Genomic DNA, 13,170 nt, shown 5'->3' with positions numbered 1-13,170 from the left:
CTATTCTCAAAGGTATTAGGAAGTCGCATACTGTTACACAACAAGGGAAGATGGTCTTGTAGTCAAAGTGCTGCCCCAGCCCTCAGGAGATGATGCTCTGGCTTCAAGGAGCAGCTACACACGTTTTGGTTGGCCTTTCTCTTCACTATATCCTAGGTCCTAGTTGTCAAAGTGAAAGTACAATACATAGCTAAGTTACAGAATGCCAAAATGCCTGTCACCCCCTAAAAAGAAAGAAAAGAAAAAAACCCCAATCCTCCCCCTGCCTCTCCCCTCAAAAAAAAAAAAAAAAAAAAAAAAAAAAAAAAAAAAAGGAAAACACCATGGCTTTAATATATTTATGGCATAGCTAAAAATAGCTGCATATTTTCTACAAGGAGCTGGCATCTAAAGAAACAGAGCTCTATTCTGTCAAAATAAAGTAATGCCAAAGAATACAAATAGTTAATAATTTTCCTGGGAAATTGGATGTGCTAAGGTGACTGTGTTTATTATAAAGCATCTTTTATATCTTTCTATGTCTTTCTATAGCTTCAGTGTTGCCAATTCCACAAAATGAATGTGTAGACAGAGCAAAAAGCCATTGCATAAAGTTAATATAGCTTAGCCTTTTACGATATATGAAAACACCCACAAATTTTCTTTCACAGTTTTTCATTTCTCCAAGTCCAAATTAAACTTCCAACATCATACACTGTATAGAGCCTGGAGCTTCCACTAATATACCTGTTTCCAGAGGAAGAAGCAATAGTTTCTCAAGAAATGATTGTGCAGCAAACAGAGTGGTGATGAATTTGCCAAGGAAAGCCATGGTGGAACTGAGCCATTTTACAATGCTGTATCCTGCTTTGCATCCTTGTGCCATGTAAAACATTCATAATCTACCTATGCTGGCAAAAATGTACAGCTACGACAAAAGAAAGAGTCCCTTGCTTCTCACACATACAATAGGTCTTAGTAAAACCCAAATAAAGTGATAGACACAATTTAATGCAAATTTGCCTTTGGGTATTTGGTCACTTGCAGTCATTTCCTCCACAGCAGACAAAACTCTCCATTCTGTGAATGCTCACAAACCAAGGTACAACTGCTTCACTGGGAGGCTCCAGTGCTATCCAAAAGTACCGTGCTCTAGTAGAGGACACCCATTACTGCCTTATAAACATCATTGTCTCTACTTGCCTGCAAAAGGCTTTCAGATAGCCATCTCAGATTCAGCTGTGCTGACTGCAAACTGGCATTAGCAAGCTGGGATGTAGGACTACTCGCTGCACTAAAGGCGAGAGCTCAGATGAGACTGCATAGAATTGATAACACACAAGTTGGTTGGTAAAGCAGCAACGTAAAATGGCTGTAAGAGACAGGAGCATCGAACTACTCTTCCTGCTCACATATGAACAGAGACAAGAAAAATTGCTGAAAACATGCAACCTCTTCTCTCCTGGAGCATCTACAGTCAGTACCATTGGAACAGCATGCCAAGCATGATCATAATTGATGAATGAGGCCCTGCAGATAAGAGCAAATCCAACCTAACACACCGACGGGAGCACAAGCAGGTAACAGCAGAAAGAAACATTCCTAAACTTGCCACATTTCTGCATGTCGCTGAAATTCTGCTAATTCAACAGGCATCAGTGGCTGCAGAAAAGGCTAGATAAACAACACGTTAAAAGATGTTTTGCTTGAATTCAGTCCAACAGAAATGCGAAGAGAGTGCCCAGACAATAAAGGAATATATGGATTAGTTGCAGGCTTTGTTCATGCGATGCCTCTGCTCAGTTAAAGTTGCCCTTCCTGACCTGCCTTCAAGATGTGTTATCATATTTTCTCCCAGTATTATTTTTGGAAAAAAACAAGACAAGCAATTCTTTTTTATTGATTTCTTCTGCCAGCTTTCTTGATGCAGAAGTACATTTTATGATCAAACTTGAGTCTTCACTTTTATGGTGGTAAGCAATATATGGCATGGTTTTTATGTCTGGCTTTGTTGTTTGTTTGGTTTACAGAAGACTATATACAAATGTGATGGAGGAGGTAGAAGAAATGAGCTGTGTTGAATCATTCAAAGTTCATTCTCTATGTATTTCCTGTTCTGCTACTTCAACCTACTTTATAAAAAACACCACTAGGGGTTAACAATCTCATATTGCCCAGAAGGTACAAAAAAAAGCAGAAATCAACTTCTTCAAAACTTTCTTTCCTAATTGCCAATTAAATATGAATTAAGTCAAAATTAATATGTATATCTGCAATGCAGCTAAATGTTACCCGAGCATGAGTCACAGCTCTTTGATACTGGCTAATGAAGTCACCACTACGGAAGCCTCCATGCAAACACATGCAAAAATGTACAGCTATTGAACTTATTTCATAGTGAGTTTATCCCTTCTTGAGAAATTGGAGATAAGCTTCCCACCCTGCCCTTTAAAACATCTGCAGACATTACTGTATCTCTAATACAAACTGAGAGCTGTGTCTCTAGGTGAAGGCATTACAAGAAAAGGCCACAGGGTTTCTTGCACAACTTTGAAAGAAAAGGACTGGCAAAAGCCCAAAAAGATGCAGCAGGTGTGTATACTGCCACCTTTAACTAGAGACAGACTTGATGTCTCCCAGAAGAATATTCAAGCAAGTTACTTAGAGAAACAAAAAGAAAAATCTTCTCTTCCTGTAAGAGTTGATCATATATAGTGTAAAGGAGTTGAAAACAGCTAATATCTACTGGACAGGCTTATAAAATAAAGCTGAAGGAGAGTGGCTATATTGAAACTCAGTCTTACATTCTGTCAGAGAATAAGCAGGGATGGAAGAAAGGATTGTACACAGCACCTAACTGCTGCAGAATGTCGAATCACAGCATTAATCTATAATTTACAAGTTACTGCAACTGTTCACATATGGTTAGATCATACAGTTTTCACCCCAGTAGCCAGACCAGCTTTGACACAAGGCTTTCTCTCCTTGACAAAATGGTGATGGTCCTTATTTGTTTGTGGTTTGTTTTTTTTTAATGGAAATTCTTAAAAGAAATAGAGAGATAGGCAACCCTACAGAGTTTTGTAAGCATTGTCAGTATTGGCTAACAGAATTGCTTCAAGACCACTGAATTCTTCTACAATTCCATGTGGTGATGGTCCTGAAGAAAGCAAAGAATCTGTTCAGTTTGAAAAGAGAGGAAATTATATTTTAACAAATTAACCAAGTGTTTTTCTATAGATACAGCTACTATAAATGCATTAAACAGTCATTTCATCTAAATTGAAACTGCTTTTTAAACTGAGTTAGAGATATAATTTTAGCAGAAAAGTTGATTAAATCATTGGTTACTCCAATGATGGCTTCTATACTCAACATCAATTGTTGAGAGTCAAGAGGCTACATACCATACTACACAGTCACTGATGCTGAGTGTACATCTTACCATTAGGAAGATACATATAGAGAGGTGTTCAATGCTTGTCAATGTCAATGGAAAAGCATAGATGCTCTCTAACAAATGTCTTGGGTAAAGAAGTTTTGTGTTGCCAAATATTGGGTAACTTAGTATACAATGTTAAAGAAAGAAGAAGCACTCTGCTCATTGTGTACAGAAGCACGAGTTCAACCTTCTAGTGAAGATGGTGCAGCAGGTTTATTTTTCCTTTTCAGCAAAAAGACTATCACAATACTGGCTGGCTTCAGCAGGAGCCCTCATGTGTATAACATTGAGGAAGCAATGGCCAATACTTCAGTATCTAAAATCTGACATGGGAAGTCCTCCATTTCCTAGCTTAAAGCAAGAGCAGCCTTGTATTCCTTCACATAAAAGAATATGCCACAATATTTTCATGGTTTAGGAATGTTTAGAAACTTTGCAAATCTGCTACCAATGCTGAAAGCAAAATAAAGGTGATTTGTTTATGATGCACTTCTAGCTTGAAATTTACATTTCATGTCATTTGCATAATGCAGAAGGAAATGAATGTGTCAATTTTCAAGGTTTTCTGGCTTTAAATACAAATAGGATGATATAAACATCATGTTTTCCTTCGTTTCTCCACCACAAATGCAGTATATTCCTATTTCTTATAGCAAACAAAAAGTATTTCCATGACAGGCACTTTGTTGACTCTTCTGTTCAATTCTGCTTTTAGGATATTTTTATGTTGAGTGTATATGTATGTACACACACACATACACATTTTTCCTAAATCAAGGATATTTTTCTCAGTCACTGAGCCATTGCCAAGAAGCAGCAGTCCTGCAAATACCAAGAAAAAAAAACTCTGTTGCTACTGCCAAGAGGCTCAATTTCAGGATGCACAGAGCAGATGAGGGAAGTACAAGAGAAAATTCAAATCATTGACAGGTTCCCAGTTATCAGAGAGGTGCCTTCATTTGAGCATGAGAAATCTAAGGAACAACATTCCCAATAAAATCCAGAAAGCTCACATCAGTCTTTTCCACTAATAGCTCTTTTGGAGACAGGACTAAGCTCCTGGCTCCTCTACTGCTCTGGCAGTACTTCTGCGGGTTAGGACTTTATTAGGAATGAGCATCTTTCCTGCCCTTTGTAATAGCCCCTGATTGTATTTATAAATGGCATCATACAGCTTAAATTTAAGTTGGATTTTGATGCTTCTCCAAGTATTTGCATAGTAAGAAGACTCTTCAGATTACCTGCTTTGCACGCTGCCTGATCAACAAGGTCACGCTTGGTGCCATCATTCAGAGGTAAATCCCATTCCTTCCCCATGTCCCTGTGCAGGCAAGCAGACAGCATTCAGCACACAGCACACTGAAGAGCTTTTTTCCATAAGACTCTATCTTTAGACAGAATTAGCAGCAAAAGTCTGGAGAACAAGCACATTATTCAACAGCAGCAGTGACTGGAGACAAGATGAAGGGACAGTGATGTCTCTAAACTGCTTGCAGGATGAGCCACTTCCCAAACACCTGCCACAGCATCTACTTGCAAAGTGCAACATCTCTGCCAGCCACAGCACAGCTCTAAAATCAGTATATCTCTTAAACCAACATGTTTGTGCTGCACAGAGTCATAAAACATGGCAAGACTAAATATATGGTGCTACATCTCAGGCTGACCTGGGAGCTGATTTGTACCAGCTGCTGCAGGTGCCATCCCAGTATCTGGAGAAGCCTGCTGCCTACCTTCCCTGCTGCTTAGCCAGGTACTGACAGAGCCTTTTGTCAACAGATACATATGGTGTATTTTCAAAACCAATTTTAAGTTAGCCTGGAGGCCACTTGACCTGCCCTCCAACCAAATTATTTGTTGGTGAAAATTAAGATCCAAATCACTGGAGACTGCCAAATGGAAGGTACAGCTCCCCACACATCATTTTTTAAAGGCAGAAAACAAGCCAAATGCAAACTGAGGTTAATGCAATATATACAAGAAAGAGAAACAAGATTAGATGTGATGTATGTGCCAAGAGGCCTTCTGCAGGCAAGGGAAGAAAGAGAATAAGGTTAACATCTTTGATTTTTCCCCTCCCCCTTCACAAGAGCTGAGAGAAGTCTTCGTAGCAGCAAGGTCAATTCTAATCTTATTTCTCAGGGTTATTTCATTATCTTCATTCCCATTTCTTAAAACTTCACAGTAATTTTTTCCCCAGAAATCTCTGCAATTCAAAATCAGTGAGGTCTCATAGCAGATCCCTGTAAAAAATTAACATGAGACATACAAAAAAAGAAACCTCTTCAAACAATAGCTGCCTGCAACAAATATTCTGAGAAAACACCTCCTTTTCTTCTGAGTGGTTGCTGCTTCTCATGAAAATATTAACATTTTGCTCACAAAAAAAATGAGGTAATTAGCAAGAACTTTCTCTATTTCTGATCTCATTATTGCTGATTACCAGAAATTATCAGGCAAATAATGCCTGCTTTCTCTTTTAATGATCAATTTATTCACCCTCCATCTGATTTCTTTGGTGATGAACTCAAATTTAGGCTCTTGTGTCTGTGGCACTTTGTGAGAGAGAGAGGGGGGAAAAAAATGAGGTGGGGGAGAGGGAGAAAAATTAAACAGCAGGTATGTGTAAAGCATCAGAAAGCATTTAAATTACCTGTGTTGATTTATAATTTTACTTCAAGCCCTGCATTTATTATATTTTAAACATTTTTGTTAAAACCACAGTTCCTGGAATCGCCTGACTAACTCAGACTTAATTTATTAATTATAACAACAATTAAAGCAACTTCTCACATAGCTAAAGGATTGAAAACATGTTTTCAAAATAAGCTTGAAATTACTGGAAGGCTCAAAAGATAAATAAAGCTATTCCCCCACGAATCCTTAAAGAGAGTGCCCAGATGTCATAATTTCAAAGGCATCCTCAATTTGGGGGTGATACTAATTTTCCAATAGTAGAGCAAGACTCTGTTACCATGGCAGCTGGCAAGAGATGGGGACTGCCTCCACTCAAACACCAAAGCAGAGCCAAGTTTTAGCAGTTACAGCACAAGCTATCTGGGAACACTGTTGAAAAAAATACCAACACCTGAAAACCTGTGCTGAGATCTCCATTGCCAGAGCTGTTGCTACCACCTTTACTGTCCTACTACCTCATTTAAATCTGTTTGGCATACATCTTTGCTAGCTGCAGTCAGTCTTTGGTCCATTGCATTGACACCCTATTACTACTTATGAGGGTCAGGAAAGATTTCTCTTGCCTGAACCACTTCATGCCCTGTTCTTTAGGGTACAGGTAAGTAGACCCCTTTTCTGCCTGGGAGGGCACCCCTTGTGCCCCATCCCAGGAGCTTTTACCTGCAGGCACAACTGCAGTTGCCATCCTTAAGAGCAGGCAAAATGATTTGCTTTTCAAAATGAAGAAGAAACAAAAAGAAAAAAAAAAAAAGGAAAAAGAAAAAGGCAGCTATTCTCAGTCTGAGATTTTGCATTTTAAGCTTTAGCCTGGAGCGAATTATTAAGCAGAGTTACTGCCTAAATCCCTGGAAATAGGGGTTTATAGTGAAAATACTGACAGATCCATAACTATAGCCATGCAAATACAGCAGATAAAAATATGTATAAGTGATAATGTAATTTAATGGCTTAAAGAATTTTTACTGGGGAGGAGGGTACCGTCTGCTTTATTTTGACAGTGTAAAATGTCAGAGCAGAATTCAAGGATGTAGCAGAGTCATACTCTATACTTCTTGGAGATTATTTGACAAGAACAATTTCAGTGTTCTATTTAATGCACTTACGACAAATTTAAGTGATGAATTGATGCCTGAGAGACAGTGTGGCTAGAATTAGGAGAACAAATTTTCTTGTTATGGGAGCAGCTACAGGCCAGTTCAGTGCTGAAAGGCATACTAAAAGTTAGGTAAAGGAAATCTGAAAAGAGTATTCTGTCAGTGGCAGTAAAAGTGGAAAGCTATATATTTATTAAACCATAATGTCACCAGGTTATACTTTGAAGTACCTCAGAGGCACTGACTCCTCAAAGTCTGTGGATACAAGAAGAGGATCAAAGTCTTTCTGGAAAAGCCAGTTTGCTTAGAAAAGCAAACATTACTGTACAAGTACAGATGTCAGTTTTAGTCAAATATCATATCATATCATTTTATTGATCTCCTCTAATATGGAGAAAAATTGAGCAAACCACTCTGTAAAAATGAACTTCTGCTTAATAACAGTGGCATGAAGCCAGGCAGCAGTCTAGAAGTCTCATTTTTATACCATTTTCTGTGCTTGGTAAATAGCTGCGGTCACTTTGATATCTACAATTGCTGAAGGCCTAATCCCACCAATGTTCCAGACAGTATTTCAGGGGCACATACACATCCGTAATCAATATTGAACTGGACAGTTTTAAAGCATAATGGCAGAGAAAAGCCACATTCAAGAAACATCTTGTAGAACAACTTAAAACCAAATCATGCCAGCTTCCAAAGATTCTCTGGACAGAAATCTTCTGACTCAGGCTTCATCAACACTACCAAAGGCATCTCCCAGTGGATGTCAGCACAGTGAAACTGATGACCTGCTTCTAGAGAATCATGAGCTTGGATTGAGAAACTGCATTTGTTTTGTATGATATATGTATACAAAAATCTTAAGGATCTCAGTAAACCAGCCAGCAGTGAAAGACCTACAGCTGGGTTTATAGAGCTGGCAGGACTATCAGAATCTGTTCAACCACAAGTTTTGAATGAACTGGTTTACAACTACTTTCCACTACAAATTAAATACCCCTGCACATAGTACAACAAAATGACTAGTTCACTATGCTGCATCCTTGAGACTCACCATTTAACTGGCATCAGCAGACCTGCATTAGAGCAGAGCCCAAAGTGGAGAGAGAACAGAAACACACATTTCTCTCTTCTGTGCCTGTCAAAGGAAGAGGAAAGCAGTAACACTTGCTATGGGAACAGCAGCTTGGCTATTAATCAGAGAAGAGTACATAAAAAACTGCTGCCCTCCTGTAGCAGATCTCATCATTAATAGCTTGAGAGTCACACAAAAAAATTAAAGCTCTTTGATCAAACAAAAATTGTCAAAGAACGACAGGAAAAACTGGACTGATGAGTTTCCACTAAAGTTATTAGGACTTAAAATGTGGGTCTGACACACAGGCATAGCTCTTGCCTCTCACTTGAGATGAAATCTCAGTAGAAAACACTACCACCTCCACTCTGAAGACTGATCCTCACCCAGCAGATAGGAAGCATTGGTACCTAGTTATACACTGATTACAGCTTTGCCTGTTGCCCTGATACATCATGGTATCATAATTTGTGCATTTACTGCCTCAGGCAGATCATGGAGCACACCCTTGGGAATGTTGATTTAGGGAGCTGAGAGACATGGCTGATAAGTGCTAAGGGTAGAGCAATCTGAAATGCAGAGGCTTTAATCTGCTGCCTGTGTATACTTAAATCAGTCCACATCTGTAGAAAGCTATTGAAAAGAAAGGAGGGGCATTTGGTGAAGGAACAGGGCTAAAGAGATCTGGATTCAGTTCTTAGATCTGTTAAGATGTGGCCTTAGCAATGTAATCTATTGCACTTTCCTGTCCATTTTGTAAAACAGAAATTAATTTTCCCTCTCAGACTGAACAAATACATGAATGCAAGTTGCAAGAGAGCACTTACTCTGCACAGCCATACCTAGGCTGTGGCTCTGCAGGGATAAGCAGTTTGGAGCTGACTTCCTTAAGAATGCTGCATGTGCAAATGAGGGATCAAGCTCTGAGCATAGACCCAGGCTGAGAATCACACTAAGCTGAATAGGTGAATACAGCAGAACCTGCTGCTGTTACTACTGATTCTAAGCTTTGTGCACTAATGATGTTAGAAGACAGGATGAATTTCTGCTTGTAAATATTGCAGATGCAGGTAGTGAAAGTATTTTCTACATTTTTCATATTGAGGGTCCATTGCAGTTGAGGAGTTTCACCAGATATACAGACTCGTTAAACACGAATATAAAAACTAGACTCTTAAGAAGGAAAGTGAACAAGCAGCATCTCTGTAAAATCATGTTGTGGAACCCATGGAGTCATCTGCACGTACGTGTGGACTTTATGACCTTCAAACCCAAATCTATACTTATTTGTGTACGTTCAAGGTCTAGTCTACTTTCTTCCATAGACATATAAACCATGGGTCTATTTGATTTCAGCTTATTCTACCAAGCAGAACCAAAGTTATAACTGTACCTACTCAGTTTACAAGTACAAGTTGGCTTACTCTCTTTATTCTCAACTATTGAATTGCTGAACTATTAGGTGATGACTCCTTTCCCCCAAATCCAACACAAAAAGGTCTGTTTGGCTTCCAGTTGAAGATAACTTTATTGCTCCATCACTGGAACAGGCTAGTTCCAATGATACTTGGGTTAACAGCATATCTAAAGCATAATGAAGCTATCCTGAAACAAATCTTTCTCCTTTTTATTAACTTTCTGGTCACTCTGGTTTGATGAATCTAAGAGAAAAAAAAAAGGACATAATGTCTTGATTTCCCCCCATCCCTTATCCCTCTCTCTTCTAATGGCTATTTCCACTGACCTTTACCTTTAGCCACTAACAAGACAGTCAACATTTTTGCTGTTTGAAAAAAAGTGGAGAAAATGTTTAGCAATTTAAAATAAAAGTCAAACCAGGAATCCACCCAAGCCATATTGGTACTTAGGGATCTGAAGTAAAAAATTAAACCAATAATAAATTACCTTTACTATACCTTTTAATTCCCATATTACTTTATTTTATCAAAAGCCATGCACTAAGTGATCAAATAAATCTGAAGCATTTAGAGCAGAGACCATGTGGTAGCTTGTAAAGCATTGGTTATTCACAATAATTTGGATATGGCAAGTAGCCAAAGGACTGCTCACAAACACATGGTTATTTATTTCCACTAATCAGGCACTAATACAGCCTGCTTGCTGCTTTACTTTATAAATATAACAAGATTCAAAAAAGAAAAAGGAGCATAAGTGCACAAAGCAATTAATGAAAACAGCTCAAAACAACATGTAGAATCACTAGTGTCCTAAATCCCACAGTGATTTGCTAAATTCTTTATCACTATCACTCAACAAATCCCCAGAGACTGGCTCAGGCTTAATCTACTGTAGCGTGGTTGGCTCCTTTGTTTAACCACATCTGGAATGGCACTTCTTGAGTGACACACCAGCTGAGAAAGTTTAACTGCTCTTCTGAACACGCCATCGATCTCTGTTTTATTATAAAGGCTGTAAGAGATGTCTTTTTGTGCAAAGAAAAGGTGAGGGACTGAATTTCATGGAAGCGGCAAGAAGAACTCAGTACATGTGTTTTTGGGAAGAGATAAATTCACTCAAAAATGTATTTCATTGTTCCAACTCTTTTCTATGGACTTAGATTCTGTGCCAAGTGCACAGAAGAAATTCTTGGTGGCCCATGGAATGGTTGAAGTCATACCAAATAATTTTGAAGTAAAATTAACTCAGCAGAAAAAATGTATTACTAAGAAAAATAAAATCTGAATATGGTTCTTCCTGAGTATCCAAACAACACAGCATGAAAAATGAAAAGAAAGCCAGAAGGGAGATTAAAAGCATTTATAAGCAGTAATGTCACTGGCAGCTGTGTCCTTGTAGCAAGAATCTCACTTCATGACTTGGATCCAGAAAACCTTGCTTGGCCCCATCTAGTCTGTAGGAATCTTCTCCCTCCACCACCAAGAATATTGATGCAGTAACTTCTGCGAGCAGCCCTGGTGTGTGCCATCTCTTCCCTTCCTCTGCTTCTATCAGGTTGGAGCCACCCATCCCTGCTCATCACCTGTGATTTACAGAGTATCTCCTGCTTCCAAATGCCCTACTTTACTATGGAGGCATAGCCTTCCAAAAGGAGGGTAACATGTGCTGAAAGCAAACAGAAAAGATAGGATTTGCTACTTATTCCAAAACCTTTTGAAGGCAAACCCCTAGAAATTCAACACATTTTATGGCAGTTTTCCTAAGACTGTGTAGTCAAAGAGAGGAAGGCAAGAACCCAGCCCTCTGCAGGGAAGCCTCACACTTCTGGACCACAAGAAACATTTTTCATGTTTTTGAACAGATATATCTTCGGTGAGAGGAGTGGGTGTTGCGTTATGGTCTTAAATAAGAGTAATTCCTTCTGATGGGATCTCACCAGGGATCCTCAACAGCTCATCTGAAACCACCGCTGCACAAATCATTGCCATCACAAGATCTGTTGTATGCTAATGAAGAACACTGACTTCACTGTTCAGTTATTCAAGATTAAATGACATGATTTACAATCAGAAAACGCAGCTAGAGGTTACAGATGCTGAGGCTGTCATATTGAAGCAACGGCAACAGACTAATGTTTGAATTTGGCATTCAGAGAGGATAAATATTTAAAGGAAAACACTGGGAATAGGTTACAGAATATTTTCTGTGTATGTAGAATAACTATGTGACCTACGGTGTCACAACCACTTAGTTCTTCAGTCTTGTGCAATACACTAATAGCTGTTAAAAAATAATGGCCTACTGCTTTATCTTTAACAGAACACTTTTTTTTTTTCTGATAGAGAAACTAAAAAAATCATCATGATAAATTGGTCAGCAAAATATTCTTTTACCCACTTCTAATGAAAAACAACTGAATGGCTTAACTAAAATTCTATGTAGTATTCAGTCCTTGTCTGAATATATAGGGCTAGAGCTCCATCAGATTTATTTCATGGGGGTTTAATCTCCACCAATTAAAAAAATGTTTACTGTGAGAGTTGACACAACTTTATCCATACTAAGACAAACAATATGCTTAATTACACTGGATGATATGCTGGCATTTTAGAATTTGCATACACAGAAGGCTTAAAGTGATGAGTAATTTTCATTTATCAAGCATTCCCGTAACAAATTCTATATCTTTGGGAAATGAAGGTAAAAACAAAGGAGAGACAGGATATCATATTTCCAATCCTGAGCTAGAAACAATACAACTTGTGCAGCTAGATCTTCAGAAACAAGGAGGTTATCACACTGAGGGATTTTATTATCCAGCACTGGAAATAAATGGGTAACATCTGTGATTGTTTGACAGTGGACATGTGCCAAACCTTCACAAAAGCATGAGACATCCTGGAGAAGGGGGTAAAAAAAAAAGGAACTTAGGCTGCCAAAATGCCAATAATGTTTGCAAACTAGCATTGGTGTAGCAGACAGCAGGACTGCAGAGGAAATTCAAGGCAACAGACAGAACAGTCAGTGACCTTCCTAAATTATTCAGAATGTGTCACTTGTTTGCAGCCTGAAAACTTACTTGAAACTTGCAATCCAGATTTGAATCTCAATTCTGGTTTTCCTTAAATAAAACCTATTTCTCCATGACCTGTTGAGCCTAATTTGAATCCTGCTATGGAACCTTCCTAATTAACCCATTGGGTATTTCCTTGCACTTTCTTTAAAGCACTATTGACATTTGCCTTAGTGCATCCACACATGGGAGCACCAATCAGACTCTTTGCTCATATGAAATACCAGGTTTAAGTAACAGCAAAACAACCAAATACATCTGATTTCAGGAAAACTTTTTTTTCTCTTGGGAAGGATGTACTTTGAGTTGATCTACTGAAAACCCCAGCAGTTCAATTCATGGTGCTAAAGCTATAGAAATGAAGATGCTAAAGATCAAAAGAAATTAG

Source organism: Pogoniulus pusillus, chromosome 29, assembly GCF_015220805.1.
Source record: "Pogoniulus pusillus isolate bPogPus1 chromosome 29, bPogPus1.pri, whole genome shotgun sequence".
Taxonomy (NCBI): Eukaryota; Metazoa; Chordata; class Aves; order Piciformes; family Lybiidae; genus Pogoniulus; species Pogoniulus pusillus.
The sequence above is the reverse complement of the archived record's forward strand: the minus strand, read 5'-3'. Positions refer to the sequence as shown.